The 27,042-nt window shown below is 38.8% G+C and overlaps 1 protein-coding gene and 1 pseudogene across 2 annotated transcripts in view; one reads left to right on the top strand and one right to left on the bottom strand.

Moving 5' to 3' along the window:
* Positions 1-27,042, top strand: part of TTC28 (tetratricopeptide repeat domain 28) — a 692,319-nt gene that overhangs the window by 73,780 nt on the left and 591,497 nt on the right. The window lies entirely within an intron of this gene.
* LOC120361068 (large ribosomal subunit protein uL24-like) lies at positions 23,552-24,000 on the bottom strand (annotated as a pseudogene).

The following is a 27,042-nucleotide window of genomic DNA, read 5'->3' as shown; positions in this document are numbered from 1 at the left end:
AAGAGTCTGAGACTGACAACAAAAAGGCATTTAAAATATTTTGGGACTAAGAGTTTTAGTCTGGGAATTGGGGCTTACGTGAATATTGGAAGAGTAGGGAAGTGAATGTCATAGAAGTCATTTTGGAAAATTAGAGAAGCTACTACTGAAAGGTACGTTGGAGACCACTGAACACGAACACTGAAGACCTTCAGTGTTCTCAAAAGCTTACTGGAAAACTGCTGCTATTAGGAAGCATCTCTGGGAAAGCTTCTGCCGTATGTTTAGGGCTATAGCAATAAGCAGGTGATTCTCAAGCACTTACCCAAAGCTACTGTGAATCTAACATCTGCTTCTCTGCATCCAGCCACCTTCAGAGAATAATGGCTTCTGCTCTTTCCGAATGTTGTATGGGTTTCTTTCATTAGCAAAATCTAACCCAAACCTATACAATGAGAGGGATTCAAGGGATTCTGGGAAATATAGAGGAGACCTTAGATGAATGGATGGTTGTGCTAAGTTGCCCAAATGATGGTCAACAAGATTTTTGATCTGGAAAAACTTGCTGTGTCCTAAATGTGACTATGATTCTTACTTGTGCTCTAAGAAAAGGGTAGTTTTTTTTTTTTTCTGAAGAATAATTTATTTTATATATATTTTATTGCACTTTAGGTTCTGGAGTACATGTGCAGAACATGTAGGATTGTTGCATAGGTCCACACATGGCAGTGTGATTTGCTGCCTCCATCCCCACATCACCTTTATCTGGCATTTCTCCCCATGTTATCCCTCCCCAACTTCCCTACCCCCTGCTGCCCCTCCCTTATTCCCCCCACCAACAAACCCCAGTGTATGATGCTACCCTCCCTGTGTCCATGAGTTCTCATTATTCAACCCGCCTATGAGGGAGAACATGCAGTGTTTGATTTTCTGTTCTTATGTCAGTTTGCTGAGAATGATGGTTTCCAGATTTATCCTTGTCCCTGCAAAGGACACAAACTCATCATTTTTTGTGGCTGCTTAGTATTCCATGGTGTGTTTGTGCCACATTTTCCTTGTCCAGTCTATCATTGATGAGCATTTGGGTTGTCCTTCGCCCACTTTTGAATGGGCTTGTTTGTTTTTTTTTCTTGTAAATCTGTTTTAGTTCTTTGTAGATTCTGGATATTAACCCTTTGTCAAATGGGTAGATTGCAAAAAATTTTTCCCATTCTGTTGGTTGCTAGTTCACTCTAATGATTGTTTCTTTTGCTGTACAGAAGCTCTGGAGTTTAATTAGATCCCATTTGTCTATTTTGGCTTTTGTTGCCAATGCTTTTGGTGTTTTAGTCATGAAGTCCTTGCCTATACCTATGTCCTGAATGGTTTTGCCTAGGCTTTCTTCTAGGGTTTTTATGGTGTTAGGTCTCACATTTAAGTCTTTAATCCATTTGGAGTTAATTTTAGTATGAGGTGTCAGGAAGGGGTCCAGTTTCTGCTTTCTGCACATGGCTAGCCAGTTTTCCCAACACCATTTATTAAACAGGAATCCTGTCCCCATTGTTTGTTTTTGTGAGGTTTGTCAAAGATCAGATTGTTGTAGATGGGTGGTGTTGCCTCCAAGGCCTCTGTTTTGTTCCATTGGTCTATATCTCTGTTTTGGTACCAGTACCATGCTGTTTTGATTACTGTAGCCTTGTAGTATAGTTTGAAGTCAGGTAGTATGATGCCTCTGGCTTTGATCTTTTTCCTTAGAATTGACTTGGCTATGCGGGGCTCTCTTTTGGTTCCATATGAAGTTTAAGGTGTTTTTTTCCAGTTTTGTGAAGAGGGTCATAGATAGCTTGATGGGGATAGCATTGACTCTATAAATTACTTTGGGCAGTATGGCCATTTTCACAATATTGATTCTTCCTATCCATTAGCATGGAATGTTTTTCCATCTGTTTGTGTCCTCTCTTATTTCCTTGAGCAGTGGTTTGTAGTTCTCCTTGAAAAGGTCCTTTACATCCTTTGTTAATTGTTTTCCTAGGTATTTTATTCTCTTTGTAGCAATTGTGAATGGCAGTTCTTTCTTGATTTGTTTCTCTTTAAGTCTGTTGTTGGTGTATCAGAATGCTTGTGATTTCTGCACGTTGATTTTGTATCCTGAGACTTTGCTGAAGTTGCTTATCAGTTTAAGGAGATTTTGGGCTGAGGCAATGGGATCTTCTAAATATACAGTCATGTTGCCTGCAAACAGAGACAATGTGATTTCCTACTTTCCCAATTGAATACCCTTTATTTCTTTTTCTTGCCTGATTGCTCTGGCTAGAATTTCCAATACTATATTGAATAGGAGTGGTGAGAGAGAGCATCCTTGTCTAGTGCCAGATTTCAAAGGGAATGCTTCCAGTTTTTGCCCATTCAGTATGATATTGGTTGTGGGTTTGTGGTAAAAAGCTTTTATTATTTTGAGATATGTTCCATCAATACCTAGTTAATTGAGAGTTTTTAGCATAAAGAGCTGTTGAATTTTGTCGAAGGCTTTCTCTGCATCTATTGAGATAATCATGTAGTTTTTGTCTTTAGTTTTGTTTATGTGGTGGATTACATTTATAGACTTGCATATGTTGAACCAGCTTTGCATCCCCGGAATGAAGCCTACTTGATCGTGATGGATAAGCTTTTTGATGTGCTGTTGCAATCGGTTTGCCAGTATTTTATTGAAGATTTTTGCATCTATGCTCATCATGGAGATTGGCTTGAAGTTTTTTTTTTTGTTGTTGTTGTTGAATCTCTGCCAGGTTTTGGTATCAGGATAATGTTGATCTCATAAAGTGATTTGGGAAGGATTCCCTCTTTTTGGATTATTTGGAATAGTTTTAGAAGGAGTGGTACCAGCTCCTTTCTGTATGTCTGGTAGAATTTGGCTGTGAACTCATCTAGACCTGGACTTTTTTTGGTTGGTAGGCTATTAATTGCTGCCTCAACTTCAGCCCTTGTTATTGGTCTGTAACTTCTTCCTGGTTTAGGCTTGGGAGGGTGTAAGTGTCCAGGAATTTATCAATTTCCTCCAGTTTACTGGTTTATGTGCATAGAGTTGTTTGTAGTAATCTCCTATAGTAGTTTGTATTTCTGTGGAATCAGTGTTGATATCTCCTTTATCGTTTTTTATTGCATCTATTTGATTCTTTTCCCTTTTCTTATTAGTCTGGCTAGTGGTATATTTTGTTGATCTTTTCAAAAAACCAGCTCCTGAATTTATTGATTTTTTTGAAGGGTTTTTTGTGTCCCTATCTCCTTCAGTTCTGCTCTGATCTTAGTTATTTCTTGTCTTCCACTAGCTTTTGAGTTTTTTTAAAATCTTGTTCCTCTAGCTCTTTCAATTTTGATGATAGAGTATCGATTTTAGATCTTTCCTCACTTCTCATGTGTGCATTTATTGCTATAAATTTCCCTCTAGACACTGCTTTAAATATGTCACAGAGATTCTGGTACATTGTATATTCATTCTTATGGGTTTCGAAGAACATCTTTTTTCTGCCTTCATTTCATTGTTTATCCAATCAACATTCAAGAGCCAGTTGTTCAGTTTCCATGAAGTTGTGCAGTTCTGAATTAGTTTCTTAATCCTGAGTTCCAATTTGATTGCCCTGTGGTCAGAGAGACTGTTATGATTTCCATTCTTTTGCATTTGCTGAGGAGTGATTTACTTCCAATTATGTGGTCAATTTAGAGTAGGTATGATGTGGTGCTGAGAAGTTTGTATATTCTATGGATTTGGGGTGGAGAGTTCTGTAGATGTCTATTAGGTTTGCTTGGTCCAGATCTGAGTTCAGGTCTTGGATATCCTTGTTAATTTTCTGTCTTGTTGATCTGTCTAATATTAACAGTGGAGTGTTAAAGTCTTCCACTATTATTGTGTGGGAGTCTAAGTCTCTTTGCAGGTAGTTACGAACTTGCTTTATGTATCTGGGTGCTCCTTATTGGGTGCGTATATATTTAGGATCATTAGCTCTTCTTGTTGCATTGATCCTTTTACCATTATGTAATTCCCTTGTCTCTTTTGATCTTTGTTGGTTTAAAGTCTATTTTTTTTTTTTTTTTTTTTTTTTGAGATGGAGTTTCGCTCTTATTACCCAGGCTGGAGTGCAATGGCGCAATCTCGGCTCACCGCAACCTCCGCCTCCTGGGTTCAGGCAATTGTCCTTCCTCAGCCTCCTGAGTAGCTGGGATTACAGGCACACGCTGCCATGCCGAGCTAATTTTTTGTATTTTTTTTAGTAGAGACGGGGTTTCACCATGTTGACCAGGATGGTCTCGATCTCTTGACCTCGTGATCCACCTGCCTTGGCCTCCCAAAGTGCTGGGATTACAGGCTTGAGCCACTGCGCCCGGCCTTAAAGTCTATTTTATCATAGACTAGGATGGCAACTCCTGCTTTCTTTTGCTGTTTATTTGCTTGGTAAATCTTCCTCAGTTCCTTTATTTTTAGGTTATGTGTGTCTTTGCACATGAGATGGATTTCCTGAATACAGCACACCAATGGGTTTTGACTTTTTATCCAGTTTGCCAGTCTGTGTCTTGATTGGAGCATTTAGTCCATTTACATTTGAGGTTAATATTGTTATGTGTGAATTTGATCCTGCCATTTTGATGCTAGCTGGTTGTTTTGCCCATTAGTTGACACAGTTACTTCATTGTGTTGATGTTCTTTACCATTTGGTACGTTTTTGGAGTGGCTGGTCCTAGTTGTTCCTTTTTATGTTTAGTGCTTCTTTCAGGAGCTCTTGTAAGACAGGACTGGTGGTGATGAAATCTCTCAGCAGTTGCTTGTTCGTAAAGGATTTTATTTCTCCCTCGCCTATGAAGCTTAGTTTGGCTGGATATGAAATTCTAGGTTGAAAGTTCTTTTCTTTAAGCATGTTGAATATTGGTCCCCACTCTCTTCTGGCTTGTAGGGTTTCTGTGGAGAGATCCGCTGTGAGTCTGATGGGCTTCCCTTTGTGTGTAACCCGACCTTTCTTGCTGGCTGCCCTTAGAATTTTTTTCCTTCATTTCAACCCTGGTGAATCTGATGATTATGTGCCTTGGGGTTGCTCTTCCTGAGGAATATCTTTGTGATGTTCTCTGTATTTCCTGGACCTGAAGGTTGGCCTGCATTGCTATGTTGGGGAAGTTCTCCTGGATAATATCCTGAAGAGGGTTTCCAGCTTGGATTCATTCTCTTTGTCACATTCAGGTACACCTATCAAATGTAGATTAGGTCTTTTCACATAATCTCATATTTCTTGGATGCTTTGTTCATTTCTTTTCACTCTTTTTTCTCTAATCTTGCCTTCTCATTTTATTTCATTAAGTTGATCTTCAATCTCTGATATCCTTTCTTCTGCTTGATTGATTTGGCTATTGAAACTTGTGTATGCTTTGTGAAGTTCTCGTGTTGCGTTTTTCAGCTCCATCAAGTGATTTATATTATTCTCTAAGCTGTTTATTCTTGTTAGCATTTCATCAACCCTTTTTTCAGTATTTTTAGTTTCTTTGTATTGGGATAGAACATGTTCTTTTAGCTTAGAGAAGTTTGTTATTACTCACCTTCTGAAGCCTGTTTCTGTCAGTTCATCAGACTCGTTCTCCATCTAGCTTTGTTCCCTTGCTGGCGAGGAGTTGTGATCCCTTGGGGGAGGAGAGGTGTTCTGGTTTTGGGTGTTTTTATCCTTTTTGTGCTGGTTTCTTCCCATCTTTGTGGATTTGCCTACCTGTGGTCTTTGTAGTTGGTGACTTTTGGATGGGGTTTCTTAGTGGATGTCCTTTTTGTTGACGTTGAAGTTACTTCTTTCTGTTTTTCAGTTTTCCTTCTAACACTTAGGCTCCTCTGCTGTAGGACTACTGGAGGTCCACTCCAGGCCCTGCTTGCCTGGGGATCACCTGTGGTGGCTGCAGAACAGTAAGGGTTGCTGCCAGTCTCTTCTTCTGTTATCTTCGTCCCAGAAGGAAACCCACCAGATGTCAGCCTGAACTCTCCTTTATGAGGTGTCTCTTTTGATATATGGGGGTCAGGGAACTGCTTGCGGAGATAGTCTGTCCCTTATAGGAGCTCAAGTGCTGTGCTGGGAACTCCATTGTTCCATTCAGATCTGCTGGGCAGGTATGTTTAAGTCTGCTGCAGTGGAACTGTTAACTGCCTTTTTCCTACGTGCTCTGTCCTGGGAAGGTGGGGCTTTATTTATAAGTTCCTGATATACTCCTGCCTTTTTTTCAGAGCTGCACTGCCTAGCAAGGAGGTAGCCTAGTCATAGTCTGCAAGCAGAGGTGTTGCTGGGCTGCCGTGGGCTCTGCCGAGCCGCTGTGTAAACTTCCTTGAGGTTTTGTTTTCAGAGGTATGATAATGGCGGTCTGCCTTAGTAATGGTGGATTGCCTCAATAATGGCAGACTGCTTTGGTAATGGTGGACTGCCTTGGTAATTGCAGATGCCCTCCCCCCCACAGAGCTGGACTGTCCTGGGTCCAGCTGTGCTTGCTGCGAGCATTTCAGATTGCTGGTCTTTGTGGGGGTGGGACCCGCTGAGCCAGATCACCTGGCTCCCTGTTTCAGCCCCCTTTGTTTCAGTTAAATGGGCGGCTCTGTCTGGTGTTCCAGGTGCCAGTTGAAATGGCCACCCAGATTTGTGTGAGTTTTTGTGTGCAGACCTGCTGCACCATCTGAAACAGTCATGCTGGAAACTCATGGTGCTTTTCAGACCGGGAATCTCCTGGTCTGTGGGCAGTAAAAACTTGTTTGGAAATGCGGTGATCACTCTCCCTCTGTTTGGAAATGTGGTGATCACTCAACCTATGTTGTTCTCACTGGGAACTGTGCTCCAGAGCTGTTCGTATTTGGCCATCTTGGATCCACCTTGAAAAGGGTAGGTTTTTGATAAAAGGTAATAGATAATAAAAACAAAAAAGACCAGAATAAAGGAGAATCAAGAGAGTCAGAGTTCTAAAAGCCAGTGAAGGAAAAAGTTTCCACAAGAATGAAGCAGTCAATTGTAACAATACTGTCATTAATCCAGAAGAGAGGAGGAAAAAAAAAAACCTGGGTTTGAAACTGAAGGATCACCATTCTTGAGATTTAAGTGTAGTTTTTATGAACTAGCCAGAGCAGAGATACCTTGTGACATAAATGAAGAGAAGTTTATCAAATCAACTTTGGCCCACTTTTTTTTTTCTTCTTCTTGGTAAGGTAATTTAGTTTTTTTAAATTACAGATTTAATTTAAGCCTATGTTGACCAAGCTGTCTCAAACTATTGGCCTCAAGCGATCCTCCCATCTTGGCCTCCCAATGTGCTAGGATTACAGGCACGAGCCACTGTGCCTGGCCTAATTTTCAATTTTTTAGAAACAAAGTCTTATTCTGTCACCCAGGCTGGAGTGCTGTGGTGAAATCATAGTTCACTGTAGCCTCACACTTCTGGGCTCAAGCAATCCTCCCTCCTCAGCCTCTCAAGTAGATGGGCCACAGGTGCATACCACCACACCTAGCAAATCCCACTCATTAGATGGCAGGCCCGGTAAACCCTGCCTCTCCAGGTTCCCCACTTGTAACTTCTCTTCATCATCCAGTTCATGTCCTGCCACATCCAACTTGATGCAGGCCTTGCCCTTCCAGGCCCAACTTGGTCTTGCCTAATTTCCATCAGGTAGTCTACCCACCCTGCCCTTCTACTTGGCGTCTCCTTGGACGGCCACATGACAATCTCTTTCATTCAGGCCCACCTTCCCCCCAGCCCTACCCTCTACTGTCTTTTACTCATATTTCCAAATACTTTTCAGCTATGTTGTTTACATTATTAAATATAAATATCCAAGTGGAATGTAATACTCTCATAATTCTTAGAGCAAAATATTTTATCCCTAGAAATTAATTCCTAGCTCATATATATAAATTATCTTCACCTGAATTTTAAAAAAACTTTGAGTCATATTGTTTGTAGTCAATTTTCATTCCCAGACTCTATAAGAAAAGGTGCATAGACCAATGTGAATTCATGGTTTTGAGGTTTTGCTGCACCTATGTAAGATGAAACCCTTGGAGGGAACTGGGTGAAGAGTGCATGGGTCCTTTGTACTATTTTTGTAACTTCTTGTGAATCTATAATAATTTCAAAAAAAATTTAAAAAGCACATGGACCTAGAATTGAGTCTAGGAATCTCTCTTTACCAGTTGAATCATTTAGGAAAGTTATTTAACTTCTGTTAGCTTTGGTTACCATATTTACAAAATGAGGTTAGTAACATATCTCTCACAGGCTTGGTATAAGAATCAAACAATATTCTTTTTTTTTTTTTTTTTTTTTTTTTTTTGAGACAGAGTTTCGCTCTTGTTACCCAGGCTGGAGTGCAATGGCGCGATCTTGGCTTACCACAACCTCCGCCTCCTGGGTTCAGGCAATTCTCCTGCCTCAGCCTCCTGAGTAGCTGAGATTACAGGCACGCGCCACCATGCCCAGCTAATGTTTTTGGATTTTTTAGTAGAGACGGGGTTTCACCATGTTGACCAGGATGGTCTTGATCTCTTGACCTCGTGATCCACCTGCCTCGGCCTCCCAAAGTACTGGGATTACAGGCTTGAGCCATGGCGCCGGGCAATTTAAACTAGTTAATTATAACTAAATACAATATTAAAAAACAGTCTCTTAGTTAAACTAGCTACATTTCAAACATTCAGTAGCCACATGTGACTAATGGCTACTATGTTAGTCAGCTTAGACATAGAATCTTCCCATTATCACATAAAGTTCTATTGGACATTGCTGATCTGGATCCAAGATATTAAAAAATGAGAGACATGGATTAGAATTACACCAGATTTAGCTACGTTGGACAAAGGAAATAAAGGTGGTGACATTACAGAAATTCTATTGTTAACCTGTAGAGTCCAGGGTTCCTGGGGAGAAGCCTGCCTTGAAATGAGGAATATTTTGAATGAGCATTAGGAGCAATGGTGGTATCAGGAGAGGTGAGAGCTACTTTTGTCATTATGTTGGAATAATGATGAGGAAGAAAAGGAATCACGTTGAAATAAAAAAATAGAATACCGCTGGAATTTTGCTTTTTGCATCAGGCTATTTCAGAAGAAAAAAACATTTGAGAAAAGAATATGCCTGTAGTTCAAGCTATTTGGGAGGCTGAGGTAGGAGGATTGCTTGAGCCCAGGAGTTTGAGGCTGCAGTCAGCTATCTATGATCTTGCCACTGCACTCCAGACTGGGTAACAGAACCAATCTGTCTCAAAACAAAACAAAACACACACACAGAGAGAGAGAGAGAGAGAGAGAGAGAGAGAGAGAGAGAGAGAGACAGTGAGAGAGAGAGGAGAGAGAGAGAGAGAGAAGAATATGTTTATAAGAATAACTAGTTTTGGCTGGGCACTGTGGCTCATGCCTGTAATCCTAGCACTTTGGGAGGCCGAGGTGGGTGGATCACCAGAGGTCAGTAGTTCAAGACCAACCTGGCCATCATGGTGAAACCCCATCTTAAAAAAAAAAAAGAAAAACTAGTTTTTGGGATTTTAACCTTGTGGTAAATAATACCTCACACCTGGTGTTGACCCATCTGCTTTTTTGGGTTTAAAAGAATTTTGCACGTATAAATGTTTTTGCCAAGTTGGAAGAGATATTTTTATTCTTATATTCTGTAAATAGCCATCTCCAGTATTTAGATTTGTTTTCTGAATGTTGTAACTGTTAAACTCCTATCTGTGTAAGTTGTTAATGCTGTGATTTTTTTAAAGCTCCTGGATATTAATGTTTTAAGTTCTTGAACTTCTGCAAGATGGTCCATATTGAAAGAGGCAGCTGTAAAATGCAGATGCCGACAAGGAGGAAAACGAAGAGAGTTTCACAAGGAATTATGGGTATTGAATGTAACTCTTTAGTTCACAGTTCCATAAAACTGTTGTTTCCGTAGTACCATATTCTGTCTTAACCTTCGTTGTATTGCACAGCTCATTTTAAGGAAGAATGAATTGTTAGTCATCTGCCTTTTATCCTGCATTTTAACTTTCAAGCCTTGGAAAGCAGGAATTTCACTGTCCCAGTGCAATTTACTCTATTCAAAGCAATATTCTACACATTTGTAACTTTTACTTAATTGTTGAAGAAAAAATTTCAGTTTCTGTTTATCCTGCTTATGACAATGAAAATGAATCACAAATTGTAAGTGATGTCTTTTTTTATGATGTCCTTTTAAAAAAATGATTTTATAAAATGAGAATAATACTGAAATGCCTTAGAGGAAGAAAGGGAGAAGAGGTGGTTGCATTGCGGGAGTGGGTAGCAGGGGACACATTGAGATCCTTAGGCAACAGGCTGTGAGAAATGTAGCATTTCTCATTTGTGTTGTCATGTAACTGTGGAAGAACCACCATCTAGCCTAACCTGATATTTCTTTTTAATCAAGTCCAGCTGTTGATCATGTGAACACACTCTTTCCTCTGGGTATTAAGGGTATGTTTCTTCCTTTCCTACGGTATCTTAAATGGCTACTTACATGTCACCTGGAATGTACTCATGTGCTCTAGGAACCCCTGTTATACTGATCATTACTCTTTATGAATCACAAGTAAAATGTTTACCCCAAGTTGCATATAAAAACTTTAAAACAAGGAATGTGACTTGACCACATAAGTTTTTTTTTTTTTTTTTTTTTATGAATAGAGTTCTTGTTTTTAATTCGATGAGCAGGGAACTTTCCAACTCTAACCCTTCTTTACAATCTGTCTTTAATTTGCAAAAAAGATGCATTCCAATTTTTCAGACATAAAACTGTTTAATGGATTTTTTGGGATTTGTTAGTTTTCTTTTTTTTTCTTTTCTTTTTTTTTTTTTGAGGCGGAGTTTCCCTCTTGTTACCCAGGCTGGAGTGCAATGGCGCGATCTCAGCTCACCGCAACCTCCGCCTCCTGGGTTCAGGCAATTCTCCTGCCTCAGCCTCCTGAGTAGCTGGGATTACAGGCACGCGCCACCATGCCCAGCTAATTTTTTGTATTTTTAGTAGAGACGGGGTTTCACTATGTTGACCAGGATGGTCTCGATCTCTTGACCTCGTGATCCACCCGCCTCGGCCTCCCAAAGTGCTGGGATTACAGGCTTGAGCCACCGCGCCCGGCCAGGATTTGTTAGTTTTCTAGTCATGTTAGGTTGCCCTGAAATTTAGCATATATCATTTCATGGATTTCAATCTCCTTTTCTCATTTTCATGTTTATATTTACTATTGTGATATTAAAAAATAATTAGATGGTGTTTTTAGTCCTTCTTAAGTAATACACAGTGCAGCTGTTTGACTGTTTTTATACAGGGTTGTTACCAGCTATGTCTTCCTTGAAAGAAATATGAAAGAATTTTCAACATCTTGGATTATTTAGTTCATTTTGCTTATCCTCTGTGAGACACAATCTATGTGTAATTTTAAAGCTATTCTGTTTAAGCTCTACTTTTAAGCTCACTGTGTCTTCTCGGTGGGTCTAACAAATAACTACTTTTTTTCCTGTGTTTTTTGGAATCTTCTTCTAACACCCCTTAATACTGTAGTAATATTTAAGGCATTCTAAGTTCCAACACTAGACAGAGCTTGGCTGGTTAATCATCCCAATATATTCAGATAAGATAAACTTCAAAACATGTATAGTATTCATCTATTATCTGAGAAGAATGGGTGATAATTATAGGTATGAAATTTTGCTTTATAGACCACAAAATTATTGCAGCCATGTTGTTTTTCCTCAAAAAAGGTAACCACTTAATAATATTTTGACATAAAACATTGCACTTGCCAACTTGTTTCAAATAATACACTCTTTCAAAAATCTATAATGTCCTTAACTCTGTTTAGGACCTTGTATTAGATATTTGAGATACCACCTGTATCCATGTGTTGTTTACAAGCTTACAAATATATGATTTATTTGTAAGATTATGCCAAGTAACATAGATACATATGAAAAGCCATATTACCAAAGGAAGAAATGTTCTTTTGTTTGTTTATAGAGATGGGGTGTCACCAGCCTAGGCTGGTCTCGAACTCCTGGGCTCAAGCAATCCTCCCACCTTGGCTGCCCAAAGAGGGAAGAAATATTCTTGCAATGATATCTATAGATAAAAATCATTGAATTCTATTTGTTAGTGTTATCATGCTCCTAACCTGATGAAATATCAAGCTGTATGTATGTTTGATATTTACTCATGACAATTAGTTTCCTTAAATACTTCCATTACTTTAGAGTTTTCCTCACTGTGTTACAATGTATTATTTATCCTTTGGAATTTCCATATCAGTTCACTACCACCTCCCTATTTTGTAACATTCTAGGGTGTATTCATTATCTCAAAGGATGTCGTGTTAGTCAATTTTCTCACTGCTATAAAACACCCGAGACTGGGTAATTTATAAACAAAAGAGGTTTCATTAGCTTGCGTTTCTTCAGGCTTTACAGGTAGCATGACTAGGGAGGCCTCAGGAAACTTACAATCATGGAGCAAGGTGAAGGGGAAGCAGACTCATCTTACGTGGCTGGAACATGAGGAAGAGAGAGTGAAGGGGGAAGTGCTATACATTTTTAAAATAGATCTTTTGAGAACTCACCATCGCGAGAACAGCAAAAGGGAAATCAGACCCTGTGATCCAGTTACCTCCTACCAGGATCCTCATCTAACATTTAGGGACTATAATTCAACATGAGATTTGCTTGGAGATACAAATCCAAACCGTATCAGATGTGTAAAATTATTAAAATAAATTAATTTAACTTTATTTTTTATAAATATATTTTTCTTAACTGTTTAAGGAAGAGAGTCTTTGCAAAGTCAAATAATAATAGAATGAGAGTATTTGATATAAATAAATATTAATTTTCAATTAGTCTCAAAGGATATAGTTTGAAGCCTCTGGGATTTTAACTTTCTGAGACAGCCTTTGTGTTACTTTCAAAATGAGTACTGCTGAAACCTGAAGTCAGTGGTTTCATCCCAGTATGTCAGATTTTATGAATTACTTTAGGAATTAATACCAGATTTGTCAAACAAAGGCAAATAGATTCAGATAAAAATAATTATAGGCCGGGTGCGGTGGCTCAAGCCTGTAATCCCAGCACTTTGGGAGGCCGAGGCGGGTGGATCACGAGGTCGAGAGATCGAGACCATCCTGGTCAACACGGTGAAACCCCGTCTCTACTAAAAATACAAAACACTAGCTGGGCATGGTGGCACATGCCTGTAATCCCAGCTACTCAGGAGGCTGAGGCAGGAGAATTGCCTGAGCCCAGGAGGCCGAGGTTGCGGTGAGCCGAGATCGTGCCATTGCACTCCAGCCTGGGTAACAAGAGCGAAACTCCGTCTCAAAAAAAAAAAAAAAAAATTATAATTCTACATTCAGTAGGAAGAATATTTAATTCTAGATTTTGCATAGTGGACAGTATCTTACTGGTATTTGGTAAATATTTTTATAATTTCTCTAGTAAATGCTTACTTTAAATATAGCTATGTTTCAAATTTGTGTAAAAAAACTAAAAATTAGTTGCCCAGGTGTGATGGCTCACACCTGTAAACCCTGCACTTTGGGAGACTGAGGCAGGTGGATTGCTTGAGCCCGGGAGTTCAAGACCAGCATGAGCAACATAGTGAGACCCTGCCTCTATTTTAATTTAAAAAAAAAAAACCCTAAAAATTAGTTCTAGCACACTGCCATGTGTGTACCTATGCAACAATCTTGCATGTTCATCACATGTACCCCAAAACCTAAAATGCAATAAAAAAAAAAAAAGGAAGAAAAAAAAAATTAGTTCTAAGCAGGTAGATATGTACATGGGACTCATGAAAAAGTAAATTGAAAATAGCATAAAGGGCATCTTTGTAGAGAGGTAAAGAGATAGTAAAAGATGGCATGATACCTTAATAAGATTTGAACAATCACATTATAAGACACAACCCTATAATGAAAAAATTCAGAAGGTACAGTTATCTATTCAGCCTGTATAATCACCTATTATTTGGCAGAGAAGGAATGATAAGCCAAAAACTACCTCCCTGTTGGGTAGAGTGCCCCTTCTCTATGTTTGCTTATTTCCCTTTATGTGTCCTTATTGCTGACTTTTATCAATACAGTACATGGAAATGATCTATTTGCCTAGTTATATATATATGTGGGTATATGTATGTGATTGTGTGTGTGTGTGTATGTGTGTGTGTGTGTGTGTGTGTGTGTGTGTGTATATATATATATATATATATATATATATAATATATATATATTTTTTTTCCTCCAGATAAGGTCTCACTTTGTCACCCAGGCTGGAGTGCAGTGGTACAATCTTGGCTCATGGCAACCTCTGCCTCCTGGGTTAAAGTGATATTCCCACCTTAGCCTCCTGAGTAGCTGAGACTACAGGTGTGTGCCACCATGCCTGGCTAATTTTTGTATTTTTGGTAGAGATAGAGTTTCACCATGTTGGCCAGGCTGGTCTTAAACTTTTGACCTGAAGTGATCTGTCCACCCCCTTGGCCTCCCAAGGTGCTGGGATTATATGTGTGAGCCACCATGCTCAACCCTTAGGTTTTTTTTTTTTTTTTTGTGTGTGTGTATATACACACACATTTGTATATATGACTAGTTATATCTATAAATGAATGTATAGTTATGTATATAGCTATATAGTTATATGTATACATAGTTTATGTATGCTTATATACACATATATGTATATATACATTATAGTTATATACATATATATGTATGTATACATTATACTAACTATATATATATAACTATAATGTATACATATATACATAATAACTACACATATATAATAATATACATATGTAACTGTGCATATAGCTACATATATAGCTATAGAGTATATATATATGCCTATCCAGGAATTGCAGCCCTTGTGGCCTAGACTGCCGTCCATGTTTATTTAGGATTCCAGAGCCCTTTAGCCTATGGTGGTGAGGTTTGCTGGAACTCTGGCTCCAACAACTGGAATGGACAATTTGCCTCTGGCTAAGTCTGGTCTAAATGTTCCTTCCATGGGCACTGGCTGAGTTCTACTCCATGTTACTTTTCAGTGTAATAGGTCAGCACTGAGTTGCAATGCAAAGTTCCATAATCACTGCACTCTCCCTCCCCTCAAAACACATTTCCTCTCCATGCCTCATGGCCATTGCCTGGGGATAAGGGAAGGGTGGTGTAGGCAATTCAAGACTGTCTTTCCTATCCTCTTCAATACCTCTTTCTTTAATATGAAGTTAAAACAAGATACTGTGACTGCTCATTTGATTTTTGGTTCTTATAAAAGTGCTCTTTTGTTTGAATAGTTTTTCAATCTGGTGTTCCTGTAGTGGTGGGTGTTGTGGGGGTGAATCATTGGAGGTTTCTATTCAGCCATCTTGCTCCCCCTTTTAGTTCTTGTTTCTTTTTAATTTTAATTAAATAATTTATTCGTTGAACAACAACTAAGAACATACTGTGTGCCAGTAGTGTAAACTACTCATATCTTTTTTTTTTGAGACTGAGTTTCGCTCTTGTTACCCAGGCTGGAGTGCAATGGCGCGATCTCGGCTCACTGCAACCTCCGCCTCCTGGGTTCAGGCAATTCTCCTGCCTCAGCCTCCTGAGTAGCTGGGATTACAGGCACGTGCCACCATGCCCAGCTAATTTTTTGTATTTTTTTAGTAGAGACGGGGTTTCACCATGTTGACCAGGATGGTCTCGATCTCTCGACCTCGTGATCCACCCACCTTGGCCTCCCAAAGTGCTGGGATTACAAGCTTGAGCCACCGCGCCCGGCCAAACTACTCATATCTTGAGTAGAAAGACTAAAAGATGAACCTATAAAAAATAACTACAACACTTTTCAAGACATAGTATAAGAAGATGTAAAGATAAACAACAAAAGTTAAAAATTGAGGGGCTGAAGTATAGAGTTTTCTCTTTGCTTATTTATTTGTATGTTTATGCAATCAGTGTGTCATCAGTTTGAAATAATGGGTTAAAAGATGTTATTTGCAAGACTTATAGTAACCTTAAATCAAAAACATCCAGTAGATCAAAAGAAATAAAAAGAAGTACTACCTAAGGAAATCAGTTAAAGCAAAACAGGAAGGAAGGAAAGAAGGAAGAGAAGACCACAAAACAACCAGAAAACTCATAAAATAGCAGGAGCAAGTCCTTAATTATCAGTAACATTGAACATCAATTGACTAAGCACTCTAATCAAAAGACATAGAGTGGATGAATGGATTTAAAAAAAAAGTCACAATCATCTGTTACCTATAAGAAACACACTTCATCTATAAAGACACATATACACTGAAAATAAAGGGATGGAAAAAGATATTCCATACAAATGGAAACCAAAAAAGAGCAGGAATAGCTGTATTTATATCAGGCAATAGATTTCAAGACAAAAACTATAAAAAGAGACAAAGGAGGTCATTATTTAATGACAAAGGGACTCAGCAACAGGATATAGCAGTTGTAAATATGTATACACCCAAGACTGGAGCACACAGATATATAAAGAAAATACTATCTACAACTAAAGAGAGAGAGAGAGATTGCAGTACATTCATGACTAGAGAATTTACCACCCCACTTTCAGCATTGGACAGATCATCCAGACAAAAAATCCAGAAATAAACATTGGACTTAATCTACACTCTAGACCAAATGGACCTTATAGGTATTTACAGAACATTTCATCCAGTGTCTACAGAATACACATTTTTTGCAGCACATAGATCATTCTCATGGATAGACTATATGTTAGGCTATAAAACAAATCTTACAATACTCAAAGAAATTGAAATTATACCAAGTATCTTCTCTGACCACAATGGAACAAAACTAGAAATCAATAATAAGGAATTTTGTAAACTCTCAAAACAAATGAAAATGGAAACACAGCATACCACTGTCTCTGGAATACAGCAAAAGCAGTACTAAGAGAAAAGTTTATAGCAATAAATGTCTACATCAAAAATGTAGAAAAACTTCAAATAAACAATCTAATAGTGCATCTTAAAGAATTAGAAAAGCAAGAGCAAACCAAACCCAAAATTAGTAGAAGAAAAGAAATAATAAAGATCAGAGCAGAAATAAATGAAAGTGAAGTGAGCTGGGCATGGTGGCTCACACCTGTAATCCCAACACTTTGGGAGGCCAAGGTGGGCGGATTGCCCGAGCTCAGGAGTTCCACACCAGCCTGGGCAACACAATGAAACTCTATTTCTACTAAAAATACAAAAAATGAGCCAGTGAAGTGCGCCTGTAGTCAGTCCCAGCGACTCGGGAGACTGAGGCAGGAGAATTGCTTGAACCCGGGAGGTGGATGTTGCAGTGAGCCGGGATTGGGCCGTTGTACTCCAGCCTGGGCAACAGAGCCAGACTCCAGCTAAAAAGAAGAAAAAGAAGTGAAAGAAATAATACAAACGATCAATAGTGGGCCGGGCATGGTCGCTAACGCCTGTAATCCCAGCACTTCGGGAGGCCGAGGTGGGTGGATCATGAAATCAGGAGTAGAGACCATCCTGGCCAACATAGTGAAAACCTGTCTCTACTAAAAATACAAAAAGTTAGGGCTAACTTTTTGTATTTTTAGTAGAGACAGGGTTTCACTTTTCAGCCCTAACAAAAAGTTAGGGCTAACTTTTTGTATTTTTAGTAGAGACAGGGTTTCACTATTTAGTTAGCTGGTGCACACCTGTAGTCTCAGCTACTTGGGAGGCTGAGTCTGGGGAATCACTTGAACCAAAAGGCGGAGGTTGCAATGAGCCGAGGTCTCACCACTGCACTTTAGCCTGGTGACAGAGCAAGACTCTGCCACTAAGTAAATAAATAAATGAAATGAAATGAAAAGTTTTTTTTAAAAAAAGGTAAAATCGATAAACCTTTAGCCAAACTAGGAAAAAAAGAGAGAAGACCAAAATCATAATATCATAGATGAAAAACAAGACATTACATCTGATACTGCAGATCAAAGGATTGGAGGCTACTATGAGCAACTATATGCCAATACATTGGAAAACCTAGAAGAAATGGATAAACTCCTAGACACATACAACCTACCAAGATTGAGCCATGGAGAAATAAAAAACCTGAACAGACCAATAACAAGTAATAAAATTGAAGCTGTAATAAAAAGTCTCCCTGCAAAGGAAACCCCAGGATCTGATGGCTTAACTGCTGAATTTTAGCAAGCATTTAAAGAAGAACTAATACCAATCCCAATCAAACTATTTTGAAAAATAGAGGAGGAAGGAGTACTTCCAAACTCATTCTACAAGACCAATATTATCAATATGAAAACCAGATAAAGGTATATAAAAACAAAAAAAGCCTACAGAGTCACATCCCTGATGAATGTTGATGCAAAAATCCTCACCAAAATACTAGCAAACCGAATTTACAACACATTAAAAAGATGATTCATTATGACCAATTGGAATTTATCCAAGTGTTGCAAGAATGGTTTAACATAAGCAAATCAGTGAATGTGCTATATCAACAGAATGAAGGTCAAAACTCATTAATTGTTGCTGAGGAAGCATTTGATGAAATTCAACATGCTTTCATGATAAAAATACTAAAAAATGGTATAGAAGGAATATAACACAATAAAAGTGGTGCACAACAGACTCACAGCTAGTATCATATTGAATGGGGAAAAATTAAAAGACTTTCCTCTTAGATCTAGAACAAAATCAGGATGCCCACTTTCCCCACCGTTATTCATCATAGTACTGGAAGTCCTAGCTATCAAACAAGAGAAAGGAATAAAGAGCATCCAAATTAAAAAGAAGTCAAATTATCCCTTTTTACAGATAATATGATTTTTTATTTGGAGAAACCTAAAGATACCACCAAAGACTATTAGAACTGGTAAAGAAATTCAGTGAAGTTACAGAATACAAAATCAACATACAAAAAATCAGTAACACTTCTATATGCCAACAGCAAACAATCTGAAAAAGCAATCAAGAAAGTAATGCCATTTACAATAGCTACAAATAAAATAAGATACCTAGGAATAAACTTACCCAAAGAAGTGAAAGATCTGTACAATGAAAATTGTAAAACACTGGTGAAATAAATTGAAGAGAGCACAAAAAATTGGAGTGGTATTCCATGTACATGAATTGGAATAATCAATATTGTTAAAACATCCATAATACATAAAGCAGCCTATATATTTAGCACAATCTCCATCAAAATAACAATCACATTCTTCACAGAAATAGAAAAAAATAATCCTAAAATTTATATGGAAACACAAAAGACCCAGAATAGTCAAAGCTGTCCTAAGCAAAAAGAACAAAACTGGAGGACCTCAAATTATAATACAGAGACATAGTAACTAAAACAGCACGATAGTGGCATAAAAACAAACACTTAGATCAATGGAACAGAATAGGGAACCTAGAAACAAATCCATGTATCTTTGGTGAACTCATTTTGACAAAGGTGCCAAGAACGTACATTGGGGGAAAAGATACTCTTCAATAAATGGTGCTGAGTTAACGGGATATCCATATGGAGAAGGATGAAACTAGACCCTTATTTCTTGCCACAAAAAACAAATCAAAATGGATTGTAAACTTAAATCTAAGACCTCAAACTATGAAACTACTAAAAGCAAACATTGGGGAAACTCTCCAGGACATTGGAGTGGGCAAATATTTCTTCAGTAATACTCCACAAACCCAAAGTAAAAATAAACAAATGGGATCACATCAAGTTAAAAGCTTCTGCACAGCAAAGGAAGCAATCTACGAAGTGAAGAGACAACCCACCTAGTGGGAGAAAAGATTTGCAAACTATCCATCTGACAAAGAATTAATAACCAGAATATGTAGGGAGCTCAGATAACTCTATGGGAAAAAAAGTCTAATAATCTGAATTAAAAATAGGCAAACAACCTGAATAGACATTTCTCAAAAGAAGGCATACAGATGGCAAACAGGCATACGAAAAGGTGTTCAACATCAGTGATCATCAGAGAAATGCAAATATAAGTTACAATGAGATATTTTACCCCAGTAAAGATGGCTTTTATCCAAAAGATAGTAACAAACACTGGTGAGTATATGGAGAAAAGGGAATTCTCATGCACTATTTGTGGGGTTGTAAATTAGTGTACACACACACACACACACACACACACACACACACATACATACATATATACACACACACATACACATACACAGTGGAGTATTATTCAGCCATAAAAAAGAGTGAGATCCTGACTGGGCATGGTGGCTCATCCCTGTAATCCCAGCATTTTGGGACACTGAGGCAGGTGGATCACTTGAGCCCAGGAGATTGAGATCAGCATGGGCAACATAGTGAAACCTTGTCTCACAAAAAATGCAGAAGTTAGCTAGGTGTGGTGGTACATGTCCGTGGTCTCAGCTACTTGGGAGGCTGAGATGGAAGGATCACCTGAGCCTGGGGACATTGAGGCTGCAGTGAGCTATGATTGGGCCACGGCCCTTCAGCCTGGGTGACAGAGTGAGACTCTGTTAAAAGAAAAAAAAAAAGAATGAGATTTTGTCATTTGCAACAACATGAATAGGACTGGAGGTTATGTTAAGTGAAATAAGCCAGGCATAGACACATTTTGCATCTTTCTTTTTTTTTTTTTTTTTGAGACGGAGTTTCACTCTTGTTACCCAGGCTGGAGTGCAATGGCGCGATCTCGGCTCACCACAACCTCCGCCTCCTGGGTTCAGGTGATTCTCCTGCCTCAGCCTCCTGAGTAGCTGGGATTACAGGCACGCGCCACCATGCCCAGCTAATTTTTTTGTATTTTTAGTAGAGACGGGGTTTCACCATGTTGACCAGGATGGTCTCGATCTCTTGACCTCGTGATCCACCCGCCTCGGCCTCCCAAAGTGCTGGGATTACAGGCTTGAGCCACCGTGCCCGGCCACATTTTGCATCTTTATGGAAGCTAAAAACATTAAAGCAGTTGAACTCACAGAGATAGGGTAGAATGATGGTTACCAGAGGTTGGGAAAGGTAGTAGGGGTGGGCTTAGTAGGAATCGTTAAAGGGTACAAAAATAGATAAAATGAATAAGATTTAGTATTTGATAGCATGACAGGGCAACTATAGTCAACAATAATTTACTGTACATTTAAAAGTAACTAAAAGAGTATAATTGGATTGTTTGTAACACAGAGAAAGGATAAATGCTTGAGGTGATGTAGATACCCTAACTTACCCTGGTGTGATTGTTATGCATTATATGCTTGTATTAAAATATCTCATGTATCTGTAAGTATATACACCTACTATATACCCATAAAAATGGGAAAAAATTCCTGTTTGCAAGTATGACATTAATTTCAATGCATTGTTGTATTTTTTTATTGCTTCTCTTTTTTATAAGATTAGTTTCCCTATATTTTTTTTTTTCCCAGACATTGTCTCACTCTGTCACCCAGGCTGGAGTGCAGTGATGCGATCACTGCTCACTGCAACCGTGACCTCCAAGTGATCCTTCCACCTCAGTCTCCCAAGTGGCTGGGCTAATTTTTTTTTAACTTTTTGTAGCCATAGGGTCTCCCTACGTTGCCCAGGCTGGTCTCAGACTCATGGCCTCAAGCAGTCCTCCCACCTTGGCATCCTAAAGTATTGGGATTACAGGGCCGGTCACTGTGCCTGTCCTTCCTTACTTTTTGTAAAGTGTTACATAATTGTACCTAAAGGTTACAGGCATAGCTTTAAAGGTTAATCACAAAGTGGGCAGTGTTTTGTTTTATGTTTTTTGGTTTTTTTTGTGATAGAGTCTAGCTCTGTCTCCTAGGTTTGAGTGTAGTGGTGCGATCTCAGCTCACTGCAACCTCTGCCTCCCAGGTTCAAGTGATTCTCCTGCCTCCGCCTCCTGAGTAGCTGGGATTACAGGCATGTGCCACCACGTCCAGCTAATTGTTTTTTGCATTTTTAGTAGAGACAGGGTTTCACCATGTGGGTCAGGCTGGTCTCGAACTTCTGACCTTGTGCTCCACTCGCCTCAGTCTCCCAAAGTGCTGGGATTGCAGGCATGAGCCACTATGCCTGGCCCAGTGGACAGTTTTAACCACCCTCAAAACAAAATAGAGTATTACCAATTTCTTAGATGCTCCATTCTTTCCCACACATCTCACTCCCCTAATAAGATAGTTCTTATGTTCATAATCATTTTCTTTATAGTTTTGCCATCTAACTATATGTAGATTCCCTAAACAATGTATTAATACTACCTATTTTTGCTTGTTTTCAAAATGTTTTAATAAATGGAATGATCCTCTGTTCTTCTGAGACTTCCATCTTTAGGTTAGTGCCATATTTAATATTCATCTAGTTTGATGATGTCATAATTTGTTCATTTTCAGTCCTTTATAGAATTCCACTGACATAGATATACTGTAATTTGTAATTGTAACATTTATATTATTTACATAGTTTTTGCTATTATGAACAATGCTGCCATGAATATTCTCAGTGTTGCTGTGAGCAATTATGTTTTCTTTTTTAGACAGTGTTGCTCTGTTTGTGTGATCTCAGCTTACTGCAATTTCTGCCTCCTATGTTCAAGGGATTCTCATGCCTCAGCCTCCCCAGTAACTGGGACTTTAGTTGCACACCACCATGCCTGGCTAATTTTTATTTTTTTATTTTTTATTTATTTTTATTTTTTTTATTTTCAGTAGAGACGAGGTTTAATCAAGTTGGCCAGGCTGGTCTCCAACTCCTGACCTCCAGTGATTTGCCTGCCTCGGCCTCCCAAAGTGTTGGGATTACAGGCATGAGCCACCACTCTGGGCTGAACAATTCTTTAAACAAAGAGTTTCTCTTGGAAGTTAAGTTGCAGGGTGGCAGAGTATATATTATCTTTTTTTTTTTTTAAGGCGGAGTCTCACTCTTGTTGCCTAGGCTGGAGTGCAAGGTGTGATCTCAGTTCACTGTAACTCTCTGCTTCCCGGGTTCAAGTGATTCTTCTGCCTCAACCTCCCAAGTAGCTAGGACTACAGGCATGTGCCACCATGCCCGGCTAATTTTGATTTTTAGTGGAGATGGGGTTTCACCATGTTGGCCAGGGTCGTATCGAGCTTCTGACCTCAGGTGATTGACCTGCCTTGGCCTCCGAAAGTGCTGGGGTTACAGGCATGAGCCACTGCACCCAGCCTGAGTATACATTATCTTAACCTTACTACATAATATGAAATTGTGTTTCAAATATTTGTTTCAGGTTATCTTGCTACCCTTCAGGATAAATTAGAGAGTTCTTACTCCTGTACATTCTTGTCAGCACTTAATTATCACAATTTAAATTATTTGCCAATCAAATGAGTTGCAGTACACTTTTAACTACTTAAACCTCTAATATTTAGGGTGGAGTCTTGATTTGAGAGCAAAGTAAATTAATCCTTAATTTTTAAACATATTCTTAAAATTAATAATTTGTCTTTTCTGAATTATTATAAATTCTGAATTGGTGGCATCTAAATTGCTAATGGAGATACAATAGAGAGTTTGTGTAATTTCTTTTTTTTTTTCCCTCGTTTCAAGTTTTAATCAAAGCTTGTATACAAGATTACTTTATTCCTGCATCTGCTCAATTGTTTCTTCCTTGTATCTGCCCTTTTCCTTTCCTACTTGGCGAGATTTGGCTTTCCGTTCAAGGATCTTTTTGCGGTCTTTGTCCAGTTTTAGCCTAGTGATAACCACCTTGCTGGGGTGAATGCCTACATGGACAGTTGTGCCATTAGCCCCCGCTGCACCCGTTCAATGTAGATTACGTATTTCTTCCTGTAAGCCTGGACTACTTTGCCAATCTGCTGACCTTTATAGTGTCCTCGTACAACCTGAACTTCGTCATCCTTTCGGATGGGCGTGGATCGCACGTTCTGCTTCTGTCTCAGCTCTTTGGAAAGAGGGGAGGTCATAATCTTCCTGCGAATGTGGGACGGTGCATTGAAACGCCTTTAGCGATTCTTGCTTCGGTCGGAAGTCACAAAGGGATTGAACTTCATTTTGGCAGCTCCCGCTTAGGTGATGGCCACAAAAGGGAAGAGTGTGTGTAATTTCATGTGTAATTATTTAGATTGTTTCTCTCCATGAGAATAGATACACACAGCTTCAGTTATGATGTAGAAATTTTAGTCAGGTAGAAGTGGTGTCAAAGATTTACTCAGCAGAGATTTCCTTTGCTTAATTTGGCAACTGTGCACAATTCCACATAGCCTCGTATACTTGGCATTGAGGAATAGGTATAAATGTATTTTTATGAGCATTGACCTATTAAGGATATATGCTTTCCTCTGATGTTAAACATACTATCATTAAAATCCTACTATACAGTCAGGAAGAAAAATGCCAACTTTAAAATTTCCTTATTTGATGTTTAAATTTAATTTTCACTTTTGTTAAAGTGAAGCATGTAGAAAGGCTCAAGGAATTCCCACACTCCTCTATAGTGCCTTGTATCTCCTTGACCTCCCCTAACCATCTAGCTTTCTTGATCTTTAGGGGCAACAAAGCTCAACTCTTTTAGCATTTGGTTTTGGAACTTACCTTTCATATGCTTTTGCTGTTACTTTTATTTTATTTTATTTTTATTTTTATTTTTTTGAGACGGAGTTTCGCTCTTGTTACCCAGGCTGGAGTGCAATGGCGCGATCTCGGCTCACCGCAACCTCCGCCTCCTGGGCTCAGGCAATTCTCCTGCCTCAGCCTCCTGAGTAGCTGGGATTACAGGCACGCGCCACCATGCCCAGCTAATTTTTTGCACTTTTAGTAGAGACGGGGTTTCACCACCTTGACCAGGATGGTCTCGATCTCTCGACCTCGTGATCCACCCACCTCGGCCTCCCAAAGTGCTGGGATTACAGGCTTGAGCCACCGCGCCCGGCCTGCTGTTACTTTTAAATTTTATTGTGGTAAAATATATGTAACATAAAATATATCATTTTAACCATTAAAAGTGTTTTTTTCTTTCCAACTTTTATTTTAGGATCGGGGGTGCATGCTACATGGGTAAATGACATGTCACATTGGTTTGGTGTACAGATTATTTCATCACCCAGGTAATGAACATGGTACCCAATAGGGTAGTTTTCTGATCCTCACCCTTCTCCTACCCTCAACCTCAAGTAGGCCCCAGTGTCTATTGTTTCCTTCTTTGTGTTTATATGTATTCAGTGTTTAGCTTCCACTTATACATGAGAACATGTGTTGTTTGTTTTTCTTTTCCTGTATTAGTTTGTTTAGAATCGTGGCCTCCAGCTCCATCCATGTTGCTGCTGATTTCAAGGACATGATTTCATTATTTTCTAAGGCTTCATAGTATTCCATGGTGTATGTAATTTGTATTTATCTTGCCCACCATTGATGGGCATCTAGGTTGATCCTGTATCTTTGCTTTTGTGAACAGTGCTGCAGTGAACATACATGTGCATGTATCTTTATGTTAGAACTTTATATTCCTTTGGGCATATACCCAGTCATGGGATTGCTGTGTTGAATGGTAGATGTGTTTTAAGTTCTTTGAGAAATCTCCAAACTGCTTTGCCTAGTGCCTGAACTATCAATAATTTACATTCCCACTAACCATGTAATTGTTCCCTTTTCTCTGCAACCTCATAAACAACTGTTATTTTTTGACTTTGTAATAATAACAGCGATTCTGACTGGTGTGAGATGATATCTCACTCTGGCTTTGATTTGCATTTCTCTGATGATCAGTGATGTTGAGTATTTTTTAATGTTTGTTGGTTGCTTATATGTTTTACTTTGAGAAGTGTCTGTTCATCTCCTCTGCCCATTTTTAAATGAGGTTGTTTGTTGCTTGTTGGTTTAAGTTCCTTGTAGATCTTAGATACTAAACCTTTGTCAGATACATAGTTTGCAAAAATTTTTTTCCATTCTATAGGATGTCTGTTTACTCTGTTGATAGTTTCTTTTGCTGTGCAGAAGCTCCCTAGTTTAATTAGGTCCCACTTGCCAATTTTTGCTTTTGTTGCAATTGCTTTTGGAGTCTTCATCATGACATATTTGCTAGGGCCTATGTCCAAAATGGTATTTCCTAGGTTTTCTTATAGGGTTTTTATAGTTTTAGGTTTTACGTTTAGGTCTTTAACCCATCTTGAGTTGATTTCTGTATTTGGTATAAGGAAGAGGTCCACTTTCAATCTTCTGCATATGGCTAGCCAGTTACCGTAGCACCATTTATTGAATAGGGAGTCCTTTTTCCAGTACTTGTTATTGTCATCTTTGTCAAAGATCACATGGTTGTAGGTGTGTGGCTTTATTTCTGGGTTCTCTAAGCTGCTCCATTGGTCTATGTGTCTGTTTTTGTACCAGTATCCTGTTGCTTAGTATCATGTTATTTTGGTTACTGTAGCCTTGTAGTTTAGTTTGAAATTGGTTAATATGATTCCCCTGGCTTCGTTCTTTTTATTTAGGATTGCTTTGGTTATTTGGGCCCTTTTTTGGTTCCATGTGAATTTATTTATTTACTTTTTTGAGATGGAGTTTTGCTCTGTCGCCCAGGCTGGAGTGCAATAGTGCGATTTTGGCTCACTACAGGTTCCACCTCCTGGGTTCAAGGGATTCTCCTCCCTCAGCCTCCTGAGTAGCTGGGATTACAGGTACACACCGCCAGGTCCAGCTAATTTTTGTATTTTTAATAGAGACAGGGTTTCACCATGTTGGCTAGGCCGGTCTTGAACTCTTGACCTCAAGTGATCCACCCACCGAGGCCTCCCAGAGTGTTAGATTACAGGCGTGAGCCACTGTTCCCGGCCCATGTGAATTTTAGAATAGGTTTTTTCTAGTTCTGTGAAAAATATATTGGTAGTTTGATAGGAATAGCATTAAGTGTTTAAATTGCTTTGAGCAGTATGGCCATTTTAACAGTATTGATTCTTCTTATTCATGAGCATGGAATATTTTCCAATTTATTTGTATCATCTCTAATTTTGTTCAGTAATGTTTGGTAATTCTCATTGTAGAGTTCTTTTGCCTCCCTGGTTAGCCATATGCCTTTGTATTTTATCCCATATTGTGAATGGGAT

The sequence above is a fragment of the Saimiri boliviensis genome, chromosome 21, assembly GCF_048565385.1.
Source record: "Saimiri boliviensis isolate mSaiBol1 chromosome 21, mSaiBol1.pri, whole genome shotgun sequence".
NCBI classification, from domain to species: Eukaryota; Metazoa; Chordata; class Mammalia; order Primates; family Cebidae; genus Saimiri; species Saimiri boliviensis.
Note: the sequence above shows the minus strand (reverse complement) of the source record. Positions and strands in the feature narration are given on the sequence as shown.